Source organism: Marmota flaviventris, chromosome 8 (assembly GCF_047511675.1).
Source record: "Marmota flaviventris isolate mMarFla1 chromosome 8, mMarFla1.hap1, whole genome shotgun sequence".
In the NCBI taxonomy this organism is placed as follows: domain Eukaryota; kingdom Metazoa; phylum Chordata; class Mammalia; order Rodentia; family Sciuridae; genus Marmota; species Marmota flaviventris.
Window position 1 is genome coordinate 43,378,677 of NC_092505.1, and position 15,309 is coordinate 43,393,985.

Below are 15,309 nucleotides of genomic sequence, written 5' to 3' on the forward strand. Positions count from 1 at the left end.
GGCAGAATCCAAGCCCATCTTCTGACTTGCTCCTGCCAGCCATTTTCCAGTGTGATTCCAGAGGAATTGGTGCAAAACAAATAGATGCATTGTATGGCACTGTACAAAATCTTTAAGAGTGTCTTCTTTTTTAAAAAAGAATTAAGTCTCAATCTTCAATGTAGCATCCTCTCAGAAACAGATGTCAGCGTTGTCTGATTCTGTGCATTCTCTCACATCCACATTTTACTGTTAAGAGCACCATCTAAGTGAAGCGCTTCTACACAGATCACCATTTCACAAAAACCTGAAAACAATACTATTGTTAATATCTCTATTTTATACAAGAGCAAAGGGCAGTCCTGAACTCACTCAAGAATGTATCACTTGTTGATCATCGATTTAAATTCACTGTCTGGTGCTCTCTTTAATTGGACCACTTGTACAGAGCAATACTGCTTTCAGAGCAGCAGGGGAAGGGTTAGGAGCAGAAACTGCAGGGATCAAGAGAGGGAGGAAGCAGGATGTTGGGGATGAGGATGCAATCTCCCTTTTTCCAGGTTAGTGATGGGGAGTGGCCCCCTTGACTTGGGGAGAAAACTTTGTAGGCCCAGACTTCAAGCACTCTAAGTTCCACGTTGCCTCTCCTCCCCTCTTCTTCTCTATAGTGGGCACTCAGTTAGACATTTAGGATATGTTTTTTGCTTCTGCTACTCCCATTTCTTTTCTGGGTTGTAGGGAACTGGAGTGTGGCCTAATGCGGGTACCTCTTATAGGGCTGTTTTCTGTATTGGGGAAGTGGCCTTGGGGCAGTCAGGGATAGTCAGGATGCCTTGTTCAACAATGGTTTCTTGTCTTTCTTCCCCAGCAGCACCATCCTAGTCCGGGTGAGTGGAAGGAACCTGGCTCCTTTCATCACCCTACCAGAAGCCTTCTCTGCCAGCCCACCTGTAGACAGCCAAGGTAGATTTTTCTGTGTGTAGGGTTTCCACCACGCCCCTTCTCTTATTTTGTTTGTTATTTGAGCGCACCTATACATGCTATGCATGATATTAACAGATTCTTACCAACCCTTTTGAAATACATTTCGTTCTTTCCTATCCTCCGGAATGCTAGTTTACAAGAGGTTTAAGTGACTTGCTCAAGGGGTCAGTTGGTAGCAGATGGACAGAGGCTGCTTGTTAGGGCAAAAAACTGGACAATACCGAATTCAACTCTCCTGGGCAGGGGTAGGTGGGTATACAGGCAGCATTTGGGGGTCCTTGCTTGCCGCACTGCCTCTCTCCCTCAGTTCCCCTTCCTTGGGGGAAGGCAGTGTCCCTGTTTAGGCGGAGTCCTAACAAGGCACCCTTAATCCTTAGCCCGCTCGATAGCGACCTCCGGAGGGCCAGGATGGTTTGGGGCTCCGTGTGGCCCGGGGCCTTGCCTGGTCTTCGTGACTCTATTTGCATAACGGAGACGGCTTGCTTCCTCTCCGCCCCTTCGCTGCGCTCGTCTTCCCTCCTTTCCTCGATCCCACCACCACACACCACCCGTCCCTCGTTCCTCCTCGTCAAACCCCACCTCCTGGGACTCCCTCTAAAGCTCCAGTCACGAGCTCCGCTATCCCAGCCGAGAGCTGAGTCCGGAGGCACCTGGGGGAGGGGAGTCCTGGGCAGGGCTGGCTGGGGAAGACGCCTGGGGCACTGCCCAGCGCTAACAAAGGGAACGGGCTACAGACCAGCGTCAGCGCAGAGCGGGCGGAGCAGCCGCAGCCTTCTCTACTGAAAACGCAGAGAGTGAGTAAGGGGTGCGATGGGTGGCTGCGTCCTCAGGGCCCCCGGGAGGAGTGATGCAAAGGGGTACAAGAGCTAAGCACAGCGGTGGGGCCCGCGGCGCGCCTAGGGCGCAGGGGATCTGTCTCCAGCGCCTTCTCAACTGCCTTTGCGAAACCAGCCGCCTTTTGGCTGGGCGGGGGAGAGGGGGTTGGTGTATTTGTTCATGCCGTGGGGCCGCCCTGGCTGCTCCCCGGCTCCGCGAACCCACCGACCCACAACAAACCCACGTGCGCGCGGCCCTCCGGAGCCCCGCTTTCTCCACCGCGCCATCTGTATTGTGTGAAGCGGACGTCTTGTAGAGTTCGGGTTCCTGCAGATCCTGCCTAGTGGGTTTGCAGATCGGGAAACAGAGGCCCGCGGCTGGAGAGGGAGCACAGACACCACAACAAACGCACGTGCACCCTGCCCCGGGAACCGGGCGCACCGCAAACCTGGTGAGCCGCCCGGTGGAGCCGGCTATTGTCTCTGCCGCGCGGGAGGGAGCGGCGCTGCAGGCGCCACTTGGTGGAGGCAAGAGAGAGACATTTAAAAGGTACCGCTTGTGCATCAGACTAAACTGCTAGATTTTAAAAGGGAAAAACGAAACGAGAAAGCAGCTACAAAAAGCATTACCCCAGCCCTAGAGTCTGTCCCGGCCGTGGAGCATTCCTTCGGGTGAAGTGGATAGGCCCTCACGGAGGTGTCCTAGGGATGTGGTTCTAACCAAGGGTCTATGGGTGTCTTTCCAAAAAGGACCATGACCGGCGCAGCATTGTCCACGCGCTCTAGTGACCGCCTCCTGGGAAATCTCCGAGCGCCTCTCCAGCCTGTAGAAACAACAGTCCAATTTAAACACTGGCCAGTAAGGGCTTAGGTTTCCCCTGCGCTTTGCTTCATAGGTCCGTGAGTTTAGACACCCCAGGTGTTACTGGCTCCTTTTCGGTTTATTATATGTCTTCACAGGAACGCAGTTCTGTGAAACGTACTGTTTCACTTATGAGATTATGTGAAAGAAATTCTAAGGTCCGGAAAGAGAGGCCTCTTGTTTGTTTTGTTTTTCGTTGCTCACATCCTCAACTCAACATTGCAGGTTTTACTTAATCAGTTCTGGACTGGCAGCAGGAAGATGGTTTGGGGAATAAATTGGTCTCTTAGGCAATGGTGTCAATGAGGAAGTAAGACCATATGGTTGGGGAGTAAGAGGTGTGCGCAGCAGGAAGGGAAGGAGCACTGCCCCACTGTGTGCTTGGTGAGTATTGGGGATGAAGCTTTACCTTGTCTAGTACGGTTGGAGATTAACCTTTCTCAGGAGAGCTGGAGAAATCTCTAGCCCCATGTCACTGTTATTGAAAAGGTCAAGAGAACATCCAGCGAACCTTATTATACTTTACAGGAGGGAAACTGAGGTCTGAGAGTTCAGCCACTTGTCCAAGTTTAAGCTGGATGAAATTGGGGCCCGGATTTGAGTGTGTGTCTCCCAGCTCCCACACTGCACAGCCCTGCTGGCAACTCAAGGAAGAACCAGGCTTCTGTGGTTGGCTTAAAAGACAGTGGCCTTAGGCAGAGTAGAGTTAAACAAAGAAAGTAATTCAGATTGAAAGCTGCACCCTTCTATTATCCCTTTCAAGAGTTCTTTATTCTTTTGAGAAAAGATACATTTAATAATTCCTTACTCTTCTAGCCTTTCCTAAGCCTAGTTATTTTTCTCTCCTGACTGCCCCTTCCCCTCAAATTGGACTATAGCCAATTATGGAGACTTAGATGTTTTGCCTCTCATCCAGGTGCCAGGAGGCCTTTGTTTGGGTGAAAGCATGGGCTGTTGACATCAGGGAGGAAAGTGTCTCTTAGAGGGCTGCTCCTGATCCCCTCATGGGAGAACAAAGCATTGTTTTCATTGATTTTATTTTATTTATTTATTTTTATAGAGTCCCACAGAAGTAACTGCTTATTTTTGTATTTGGCAGAGGAGAAGTTGGAAAACCCAAAAACAGCCAGGCCGGGTTTCGATAGTTAGGGGTAGTTTGTGGTTTTCCCCTGTCCCTGTAATCTCCTAGCTACACTTGTTCCTTTCCTTGGAGTTTGTTTCAGGTTCACAGTAATTGCACTTGACAAGGGAGTTTGTTTTTCTCATTAGGATGCTAACCCTGTAAGGTACTTGAGAAATCATCAGGCTGCATCCTGGACCCTCTTATTTCTAAAGAGAAATTACTTGCCCAAGGGTACATGGAAATGCGCATTCTACTTTTAGAGCTTCTCAAAAGGGAAATGGTTGCATCAAACAAGTTGTTGTGGGTACCCTAGAGGAGAGTCAAAGTTATGTGGTTGCTATAACAACACCCTTGAAGTCGGAGAATGAATTCCTTAAGGATTTAAATGTGTTTGGTTATTAAACAAAGGCATGGATCCCAATGGTGGATATGGCAAAGTGTTACAGTTGTTGGGAATCAGTTTTCTGTAGTGCTTACTTTGCTTTTACACAGTGTTCCTTTATTGCTTTCTGCCTTATGCAGTCAGAAGCCTGTTTAGCATATAATTATAAAGCAGAGGGCAGTGAGAAGTCAGAAGACTTCAGTTAGCTGTTCACACTACCTCAACTCTTGGGCTCCAGTTTTCTTTGTTCAGTGAGATCCCTACCTGCCCACTCTCTGTACCTGCTGCTCTAGTAGAGTGGAAGATGCTCAGGCCTTCCAGATAGAGAAGCAGAAGGGCCAGTGTATGATGTGAGGGGAATCGTGTGTATAAATCTCCTGGAGTTTCTGGCAGTATTAGTCATATGACACAGGCATATGTTCAGATCTCTTGGCAGGCTCCTGTGCTCACCAGATTTTAAGGTGATAAATGGGGAAACCTGTGTGCTTGGGTAAGGGGTCCCCACTGGTCATAAAGAGGTGTGAATGCCTGCTAAACTATAAAGGGAGGTTTGGATAGTGATGAAGTCTGTGACTCTAAGGTAAAAGACAAAGTAAAAAACAGATGAAAAACTAGAACTTTCATAACTTTGGTTGTGCAATCTTAAGTCATTTCACTTATTCATTCTCCTTATTGACAAATAGATAGTGGAAGCAGAGAAGGTCTTGTGCTCAGTCTGGGGTTGAAAGAACGAGTAGATCCATTCTTTGCCCTGAGGGATTTACAATTTTTCAGGAAGGCCCAGTCCAGCCCTACCAACCTTGCTGGGAATACATTTGGATCTCTCTTGGAAGTTGCCCTTAACAGCCGAACAAAATCTAATTCACCTCAATTTTGACCTCTGGAGGGCCCCTCTTTTTATTGGTAAAGGTAAGAACTGGTAGTAAATGAGAATTGGTAGTAAAGTGGAAGATGTATGGCTTCAAAGAGAATGTAGTGCTCCATAAGGGTGAGGATGTGGTTACATTAAAAAATGCCAGTAATAATTCATTAATGAAAACACAGTGATTGTCTAGCATGTTAGAGTCCTGTAAATCTGGAAAGGGAGTTTGTTGCTCAGACCTGGTATCAGTGATTTGTTTGATAATAGCTGAATTAAGGAAATTTTTCTTATTTGCATATATTCTTAAACTACATCATTGCAACCTGACTCCTAGGGATATACTTTTTATAGGCTTTTCTATGATAGTAATATTAAGCAATGAAGTTTCATCATATTAAAATGCTGGGGTAATTTTCTAAGTCATTACTAGTCAGGTTAGTCTTCAGAATCAATGTGGTAATTGAAGTTTTAATCATTGTTCCGATTATAAAAACAAACATGTCCACTGAAGACAAATTGGAAATTACAAGAAAGTATTGAGAAACAGAAAAGTGTTCCACTATTCACAGAAAACCACTGTTAGGACTTGATGATTTTCCTTCTGCTATTTTCTTTTTGTGGATTGTTTTCCCTATATGGTTGATAACATACTGTCTGTGCAGTGACGTCTCTTTATCTTTTTGTGCTTAATCTTCTCATATATGCATTTTGTAGTCCCCATCTGCGTTAAAGTGGTGCCCTTTGATTTGTCATCCATATCAGCTGCTCAGCATTTTCAAGGTCATGTGGTTCCAGGGGACTGGATCACTTTAGTGAGGGCCTGTCAAGGACTCTCTCCCTGCCTTTGCTCAAGGCTTCAAACATCAACCATAGGGGGCTGTAGCTGTAACTCAGTGGCAAAGTGCTTGTCTAGCATGTGGATTCGATCCTCAGCATCACATAAAAATTATCAAATCAAATAAAAGGTATTCTGTCCATCTACAACAACAACAAAAAATTTTTAAAAAATCAGCCATAGGGTTTTTTTTTTTTTTAAGTTTTAAGAGTGCTGGGAGTACAGTGGAAGAGAAGAGCTCTGTGCGTGGCCTTGGGTTCTAGTCCTGCCCTTTTGATCTCTAAAAGGTTTTTTATTGCCCTAGTTTTCAGGTTCTGTGTTAGATAAGCAACTCCAGGCTCCTTTATTAATTCATCCATCAGTACTCAAGCCCCAAATCTAAACCAAAGACAATTAAGAAAAGATCAGCTTTTAAGAAACTCAGAGTCCAAAGGAGGAATCAGAGGGGACAAGAGACTAATGCAGAATGCTGTGCAGTCACAGAGGAGAGTCAGCCTCCCAAGACCACAGTGGAGCAGCCAGGACAGCTTTCCAGACAAGGGCCACTATTGGGTAGTCAAGCTATTCCTCATCCCCCCCCCCCCTTCCCGCCATTGATCCTGTGATTAATATTGTCTGCCAATAAATCTCTGCTCATTTTCCAGATAATTTCCATAGGAGAGGATCTTAAAGTTGGAATTATTGGGTCATACATATTTACCTAGTTATATATAAAGCCTTAAAGTAGAGAAATATTGTGTGTTGTGGGAACTGTAGAAATTAAGGGCATAAGCGATTCAGGATTTAGATTCTTGTTTACCATTTACCACCTGCTGTACATGGGGATAAGCTAAAGGTACTAAACTTCAAAATTTTCCTCTGTAAAATGGGAATAAATGATCTTATCCCACATGGCAATTGTAAGGATTATCTTGTATCACAGGTAAAAGGTCCAGTACAGTGCCAGGTATACAGGGGACACTCAGAAAGTGATGGATATCCTTGTTGTAATTTGTTTTTTTATAGGCTATAGACACTTTTGGTCCTAATACTTTTTCCTGCCATGACAGCAGGCCCTTATATAGCTTGTGCTGAGGGAAGTAGAATGTTAATTAGCACAGAACCTCCTCTCCGGTGACAAATTGAGACAGAAATGATCATTTGCATCATGCACTTAAAAAAAGTCCTTCTATTATGGAAAAATCCAAACATCCAAAAGTAGAAAGGAGGGTGCAATGAACTCCATATCATATTATCTAGCTTCAACTGTTGTCAAAACTCGTGGCCAATATATAACCCCAACCTCAATCCCATGTTACTTTGAATCCTGTCCCAGACAGCTTATCTGCCTCTCCGTAAATACGTTACTGAGTCCCATGACACATAGTTGAGACTTTGAGTTGTTCTGGCTTGGTGGTGGTAGTGGGGTTGCAGTTATAGGGCTGTGTGTGTGTGTGTGTGTGTGTGTGTGTGTGTGTGTAGCAGGGCTGGGGAGGGGGGAGGGGGGAACCATCCTGGGAATGCCTTAAGCTTTATTGCTCAAGTAAGGAGGCCCTGCAGTGTCCCAAAGAGATACAGTAGAAGGAAGACTCAATTTAGAGTTAGGAAACTTAATTTCAAATAAAGGCCCCAACCCTTAGCAGTTGTATGCTTTTGGCAAGTGACTTTTGGATTTCTTTGAGCAGGTTTATAAAAATTTGGTGACTACTGAATGAGGTAATCCATGTGGCAGCCCAAGTGGCTCACTGTTAGTTGGACCTAAATCAGACTTGACCCCACCTTCCTTTGTGACAGACAGTTTCCATGAGGAATGAAGGTCCCAGACTAAGGCCTGGTCTCACCAGAATGCACTCTGGCGCATTGCTGCCAGCCTCTCACACCTGACACGTGGTCATTTCTCAGGGTGACACCTGACACACAGAGCACCTAGCCTTGCAATTCTGCTTTCTATTCCTTCTCTCTCTTAGCCCCTCCCTCTGTTTCATTGATGAGGGCTCGGAGCCCCAGAGAAGGCCCTGGTCCTGCCAGCCATGCTTTGAATAACAGGCCCCTCTGGGGTCCTTTTCTTCTATGGGAAGGGATGGACTCCCCTTTCCACTTCCAAAGTGAAGTCTTTGCTGAGTCTTCATCTCTTCCAAGTCACAGTTACACCCAGGTAGGATTGTTTGCCTCAAATAAAGGAGGAGAAGATCTGATTTAATAGTCAAAACAAAGCCTCTCCTTAGTCCACTGGAACTCTCATTATTCCAGGATCTGGACTGTGATTTGTGGTCTCTGGCTGTTCTTAGCTATCTGTGTGGCCTTGGGAGGGACACATGCTACCTGGGGCAGCCAGACTCAACTCCCCATCCTCTCCAGTTCCTTCCAGCTCTAGTACCATCAAATGAAAAGATTTGTGTTAGTTTTGGAGGCTTCTTCACACAGACGATACATGAGATCATTTTAGAATATTCAGACAGGGTGAAAAGTTACCCCCTTCACTACCTATGCCCTTCTTTCCCCATTTCACCTGTCTCTGAAGTGACTCCTGTTTACAGCTTAAGGGGGGCCCTAATAGCCCCTTTCTTCTGCATTTATGTATGTATTCATGATTATATGCAAATGTATTTTACAAAGTCAGTAAATGTATTACATTATACCTGCCAGTTGACAAATTGGTCTTTTGCACTTTATTATGGGTTTTGGTGTACCATTTATTACCAGTGAATGCTTATTTTTTTTAATACTACATTGTTTTCTGTAGTTTCAATGTGTTTATTTAACCAATCTTCTATTGGAGGACATTTAACTGTATTCATAAAAATATATTTCTAAGTGTATTTAGACCTTGGATGCACGGAAAATTGTTGGTGTCAGTGAAGTACGTGAACCTGTCTATCAAGCTCTGGAAAAGGTGGCAAGGGAGAGAGCCCAGGGACATTGAGACCAGATCCTGTTAGACTGGAGGGTTCCCGGGAAGCCACCAAGAGGCTGACTGTTTGGACGAAGGGTTATTTTTGGAGAAGCCTGCCTGGTTGTATGCCCTCAGCCTTGCGTGCAAAAATTGAGCCACATCATCATCTCCTGTTCCCTGGGCCTCCTAAGTTTGCTTCTTTTCTGAGGGTCAGGATTGGGGACCCTGTGGCTGAATTGGCACTTAAGGGATAGGGAGGAGAGAAAAGGAAAAAAAAAATCAAAATTGTGTTTGATCGCAGGCTCTGGAGGAGGAAATGTTCCACTCTGTGTAGTTGTTCAGACCCATCTGGAGTGCGAAATGATCCTAGATCCCACCCAGACAGGGACAGAATGAAGCCCATCCAGAAATGGGCTACATGAAACACAGGGGGTTAGGGCGGCCTGTGGAAGGTGTTAGAATGCATGTGGAAACTGGGGCTTTCTGTATTGCAGAAGATCCAAATAAGAGGCATCTTCTTCATGAAGAAGAACGATTAGAGCCATGCTGAATGGCTGCTGAGGAAAGGACAACCACTTTGGAGACAGGGTAGGGTGAAGACACTTGCAGAAGGTAGATAAAGAAGAACTTAACCGACCTGTCCAACCACGGGACAGGCCATGCTACCAGGCAGCGGACCCTTGTGGTGGAGATGTTCAAACAAAGGCTGAAAGTGAACTTGTTCACCATCAGAGGACTCCTACTTCACAAGGGAGCTGCCCTAACTGCCCACAAAGGCCCTTTCCAACTTTGAGAGTCTGAGACTATGGGTCAAGAACCAGAAAGATGCAAAGTAGAATCTGAGGGGAGTGAAACAAATTATGGACAATGTAACCTGAGCGGTTTTTACCTGCTTTGAAAACATGGCATAAAATGGAAACCTTCAAAAGAGGCTTAAATATTGTTTCCCTTGGATCTTGGCAATCCTCCCCTGTTCTGTCCTTGGCTTCAGCTCTGCTTGACCTTATATTCATAAATTATTTCCACAGGAATAAATATATCCACATACAATTTAGATGACCAGGAAATCTGGCAACTGGAAAAGAACTACATGTCCCAGGAGGAGGATTGTAAATTTTTTTTCATTACAAGTCTTTCTAAATTGGTGTCCTACTCCTGATTGGTGGAGTTCTCTCTCACACAGTGCCAAGATGTCATCCAGCTTTAAATTTTGGAACACTGTATCCTTTGTAACCTCTTGGAGGTCCTCTAAGTTAGACTTGAGAGGACCCGCCATGTCCCTTTCTGTGTTACTCAGCTTTTTGTCATTGTGATCAAAATATCTGACATAAACAACTTAAAAGAGGGAAAGTTTAGTTTGGCTCATGGTTTTAGAGTTTTCAGTCCACAGATCCATTGCTCCAGGCCTGAGTTGGAGCAGAACAATAGGACAGAAGGGCATGTGCTGGAGGAAAGCTCATGGCACAGTGGAGAGGGAAAGAGCTGGTGGTGTGGGGCTGGGGAGGACAAGATAAGTCACCCTTCCAGGGCATGGTTCCAGTGACCTACATCTTCAGGAATTAGGCCCCGCCTCCCAGTAGTCCATTCAACCATCAATGGATTAATGCACTGATGAGGTTAGAGTCCTCATGACCCAATTATTTCCTAAAATCTCACCTTTAAATACCAGATCCAAACCCTAACACTTTCCTTAAGTCTTAGGCTAGTTTGATGAGGGAAATGTGGCCAATATTATCTTCTGGGCTTTTGCTTGTACCTGGCCCTGATTAAGCACTATTGGTGTTGCGATTTTCATAGCAGGGCTGGTGTTTTGGCATCATTAGCTCCATATTGCAGATGAGAAAATTGAACTCCAGAAAGGGGTAGAACTCACCCACAGCTCCTCTGCTGCTGAGGGGTGAAGCTGGGAGTAGAGGGAGCACTGTCAGCCTTTCCCTACATCATACTATAGGTCTGCCCACTGCTAATAACTCCCAGTTCTTTAGGCTTAAGAAATGTTTAGTCCTATTGTTTATTGGGGACTTAGTTGAACAATTTCTCCTTACTGGAGCTCAGGAAGTTTTTTTTTTTTGTGTGTGTGTGTGTGTGTGTGGGGGTGGTGGTGGTGGTGGTGGTGGTGGTATTGGGGATTGAATCCAGGGTGCTTTTACCCCTGAGTTACATCCCCAGGTCTTTTTGTTTTTCATTTTGAGAAAGGGTCTCACTAGTTGCTGAGGCTGGCCTTGAACTTGCAATCCTCCTTCCTCGGTTTCCTGATTCTCTGGGATTACACATGTGGGTGGTGCCAGCTCCAGGAAGCTTTTTTTTTTTTTTTTTTTAATCATTCCTCTAAAATATCAGAAAGAACCAATGGGACAGTTATGTGTGTATAACATGTGGCTTTTCCTCCCTCCCTTCACCCCTTCCCTTCTCTTCCCTTCCCTCTCTCCCTTCCTTTTTCCCTCCCTTCCTTTCTCCCTTTAAAGCTGTGGTATCCACTTGTGCTTATTATTTAGTTATCACTGGGATTAAACACACTGTTAGTGAGCATGACCACAGATTGGTGGTTACCACTGCTCTGCTACCTTAAATGCCTTTAAACTTGTAAATGGAACTCAATAGCATCATTGTTAAGGGCTTATCTTGCAGTGTGCCTCTAGGCTGTTAAACAAATTTCTTCTTTTATTGAGTATATTCAACATTAATTTGCTCATCAAATATTTATTGAATGCCTATTATATTCTAGGCATTGGGAATACCTACAGGAAGAACTCACATTGTAAGCATGTATGCGTGAGTGTACACAAACTCACATTTTCAGTGAAACTATCAGGGTCTTGGAAGTTAGTGGCAAATAAACTCCCCCTACTACGCCCTTCCTCTCTTCTTAGAGTCTTTGCTTTCTTCATTCATTCAACAATCCTTGAGTGCCAGCTGCAGGTCATGCACATGCTTACTTATGGAATATAGACACGGATAAGGAAATTTTCTTTTTTCCAGAGCTTAGTTGGATGCAGACATTCACCAATTTATTGCAATCTAGTATGATACCTATTATGATTTGGGTGTGCACAGGAATGAGAAGAAGGTACAGTGTTTGGGAAAGCTTTCTAGAAGAGGTGATACCTAATCTGTAGAAGCTGTTAGCTTCTGGGGAAAAGGTCATTTTGGGGAGAAAGGACTGAAGGACCAGAGATTTCAGTGTAAGGAACGGCTCGCTGCATATGTTGGGGAAAATTAGCAGGTTGGTACAGGAGAGGAACATGTGAGGCAGGAAGTGGGGGGAGATGAAGTTGAAACTATTACATGTATTATTTTTTATTTATTTATTTTTTTAGTTCTCGGCGGACACAACATCTTTTGTATGTGGTGCTGAGGATCGAACCCGGGCCACGTGCATGCCAAGCCAGTGCGCTACCGCTTGAGCCACATCCCCAGCCCCCTATTACATGTATTATGTAATGTAATTTTTATAACTTCCCTATGAAGCATGTACTATTATTACTTCAATTTAATAGACAATAAAACAAAGGCTGAAGGAGGTTTGGTGACTGGTTCAAAGGCAGACCACTGAGTGAGCTGAGGTGCTCAGACTTGAAGCAGGCTGCCGGCCTTTGGAACCTGTCCTCTCGTCCTCCACTTCAGGGTCTACAAAGCTTGGTTTTCTGGCCAACATGTTTTTCCTTTCTTAATCTTTAAAAGGCAACACCCCTTGCTGGATTCTCTTCCTTCTACCTGCTTCATGATGTGACCAATGTTTTGCTATGTTGGGACCAGAGGATCTGATTTTTATGGCCTCTTCTGAGTCTGGTTTCTAGTTTTTTCCCCCTCCTTTTAATAGAACAGAAATCTTTAAAGAAAACCTTTATGTGCCCAATCATGTATGATAGGTGAGAAAAAAAAAGATTTATCTCCTTTTTAAAAAGTTCCAGGTTCATTTGGGAGCCCACATATTACCTGTGAAGCCTCTAGTTCAGAGAGGCCCTTTGGGGACTGGAAGGGGAACAAGCTGCCTGGGCTGGAGGAATCGGATAAGTGGGCCATGATTTGTCCTTTGAGGATGAGGAGGATTGGGGAAGGTAGAAGGCATCCCATATGATGAAAATTATCCTGACTCATCTAATGATGAATGGGACATCTTTTGCCTTTGTCCTTGTCTGAGGCAGTATAGGGTATTCACTAAAAATAAAGTTCATTGAAAATTAATAAACCAAGAGCTCAAAGATAGATGATGAAGCTATAGAATTAAATAAAACAGACTATGACTATGATGGCTTGGATATGAGGTAACCCCCAAAGGCTTCTGCAGGAATATTCAGAGGTGAAATGATTAAATTATTAGAACTGTAACCTGATTAGTCCATCCTAGTTTGAATGAACTGACTAGGTGGCGGAGGAGGTGGGTCACTGGGGGCACATCCTGGAAGGGTTCATCTCCTCTGCAGCCCCTTCCCGTTCTCTGCTTCCTGGCTGCCAAGAATGGAGCAGCTTTCCTCCACCAGCTTGGGCCCAGAGCAATGGAGTTCAGCCCACCATGGACTAAACCTCTGAAACTGTGGGCCAAGATAAACTTCTCTAGGTTGCTCTCGTTGAGTGTGTTGGTCACAGTGATGAACAGTTGATTAACACAGTTACTGAGGTAAGGGAAACAATTGAGGACACAAACAATATCCTTACAGAGAAAGTTAATAAAGGGGTTTGGGAAATACTGTGGTAAAACACTTGCCTAGCATGTGTGAGGTTCTGTCCTCAGCAACACACACACACACACACACACACACACACACACACACCAGTTAATAAAGGAACAGACTAAAATCCATTTAAAACTAAGTTACTCATAGAGAAGGAAAGCTTGAGGAAAATCAGTCTATGATGAGAAGAAAAGATAAATCAGAGATCTAAAGTTGCTCAAAGGTGACGCTCTAGGATGGCAGTTGGGGAATCCTTAGAGGCACATACCACTTTTGCTTATGTTCCATTGTCCAGGACTTGGTCACATGAACACACCTGGCTTCAAGGTAGTGGAGAAAAAATTCTTCAACTAGGTGTTGGGCGATTCTTAAATCTCAGGATTTTCCTTTTCTATCTCTGAAAGGTAAATCTTGATATTGGGTACAATTAGTTGCTGCTATGGAGAAAAGTCATGTTGGCCCGAACCCTAACCCTAACCCTTAACCTGCAGCAGAAGAAAGACACTTAGTGGAGATGTTCACAGAATTCTGGGGGAGAGGCAGTGGGACCCGAGACTTCCATACTCTGTTAATTCCTCAGCAGATGTAAGGCGGGGAGATGTTCTCATACTCACAAGAACCTGGGAGATATTAATTAACAAACATACTTAAGAAAAGGGTTTAAAGGTGATTTGATAAGTCCTTGCTCCATTTAACTAGAGAAGCAAAGCTAAGCCGAGGTGGGCAGTTAAGGCTCAGAGAGAGGATGTGATAAAGTAAAAAGAATTACCAGAAGCAGAAATTGGGGGAGAAGTGGAGGAGGTGTAAGTGGCAACTTTCCCTCTCACACTATTTAAATGAGGTGTTAAAGTGACAGCTTTAAAATACAGCTATTTCATAAAGCAATCAGTATCCAACCTTTCACACATCCTTCCTCTCGTTCTCCACATTTCTATACATATGTAAATAAAGAGATGTGATAAATGATATCAATCTGTTTTTTTCTGGACAGAGGAATCTTGGGTGATTTTTAGCTCTATTTTCATGTGTTGATTGACATTTGAAAAATCATGAGCAGGTCCTATTTAAGTAAAACCCCTAAGGCTATTCTAAAGGGCATCTTTGAATACATAGGAAGTGGAGAGTGGGCTGGGAGATACAAACAGATGTATTGTCTTTTCATGGGGGTTTGGGAGTCAATTATGTAAATCCCTAATTCCAAGCAGAACAAAACATGCTGTAAATCAGATGAAGAGTTGGGTCATGGGGCCAGAAGATGACAGAGAAGGCTTCACAAAGGTTATAGTTTGGCCTGGATGTTGAAGGAGGAGATTTCTGATAGGTGGATGAGAGAAAGGACATTCCTGGCCTAGGGGGACAGCAGGAATACCAGTGAGGAGGAGTGAGGTATGTGGCTTGTCTGGGAAACTCGGTGATTTGTTGTGGTTGGCAAGCAGAGGGCAGATGAGAGAATAGCCTTCTTGGTCCCCACCCACAGCTTACCAGGTGCCATACACAGACAAACCCAGCTGCCTGGTGACCCCACAGAATGGGCAAGTTATCCCTGCGGTGCAGAGGAGGATGCTGAAGCCGAGTAAGAAGTTAATTTTCCCCCAAATAATACAGGGACGAAACTTTGAAGCCCTTGGGCTGCCTGCACTCCAAAGCTCAGGGTTTCTCTACTGTTCTACGGTTCGTAGTGTAGAGACCCAAATTAGCCATCTCTTTGAAAGGAAATGTCTAAAAATGTAAATAAATATAAAAATGTGCCAAGTGTGGTAGTGCACATCTGTAATCCCGGCCGCTAGGGAGGCTGAGGCGGGGGGATTGCAAGTTCAAAGCCAGCATCAGCAACTTAGCCAGGTCCTAAGCAACTAAGGAAGACCCTGTCTCAAAATATAAAAAGGGGTTGGAGATATGGCCCAGTGGTTAAGCATTCCTGG

The 15,309-nt window shown here is 44.7% G+C and overlaps 1 protein-coding gene across 4 annotated transcripts in view; it reads left to right on the forward strand.

Moving 5' to 3' along the window:
• Window positions 1-1,499: 1,499 nt before the first annotated feature.
• Window positions 1,500-15,309, forward strand: part of St6gal1 (ST6 beta-galactoside alpha-2,6-sialyltransferase 1) — a 142,933-nt gene continuing 129,123 nt past the window's right edge. Inside the window, exon 1 of one of the 4 annotated variants that reach the window (XM_071615165.1) lies at window positions 1,500-1,757. The gene's annotated coding sequence lies outside the window, so the exon portion shown is untranslated. Of the gene's footprint in view, window positions 1,758-2,971; window positions 3,025-4,902; window positions 5,055-15,309 lie in introns of those variants that run through there. The other 3 variants (XM_027951428.3, XM_027951430.2, XM_027951429.3) reach the window with 3 other exon arrangements.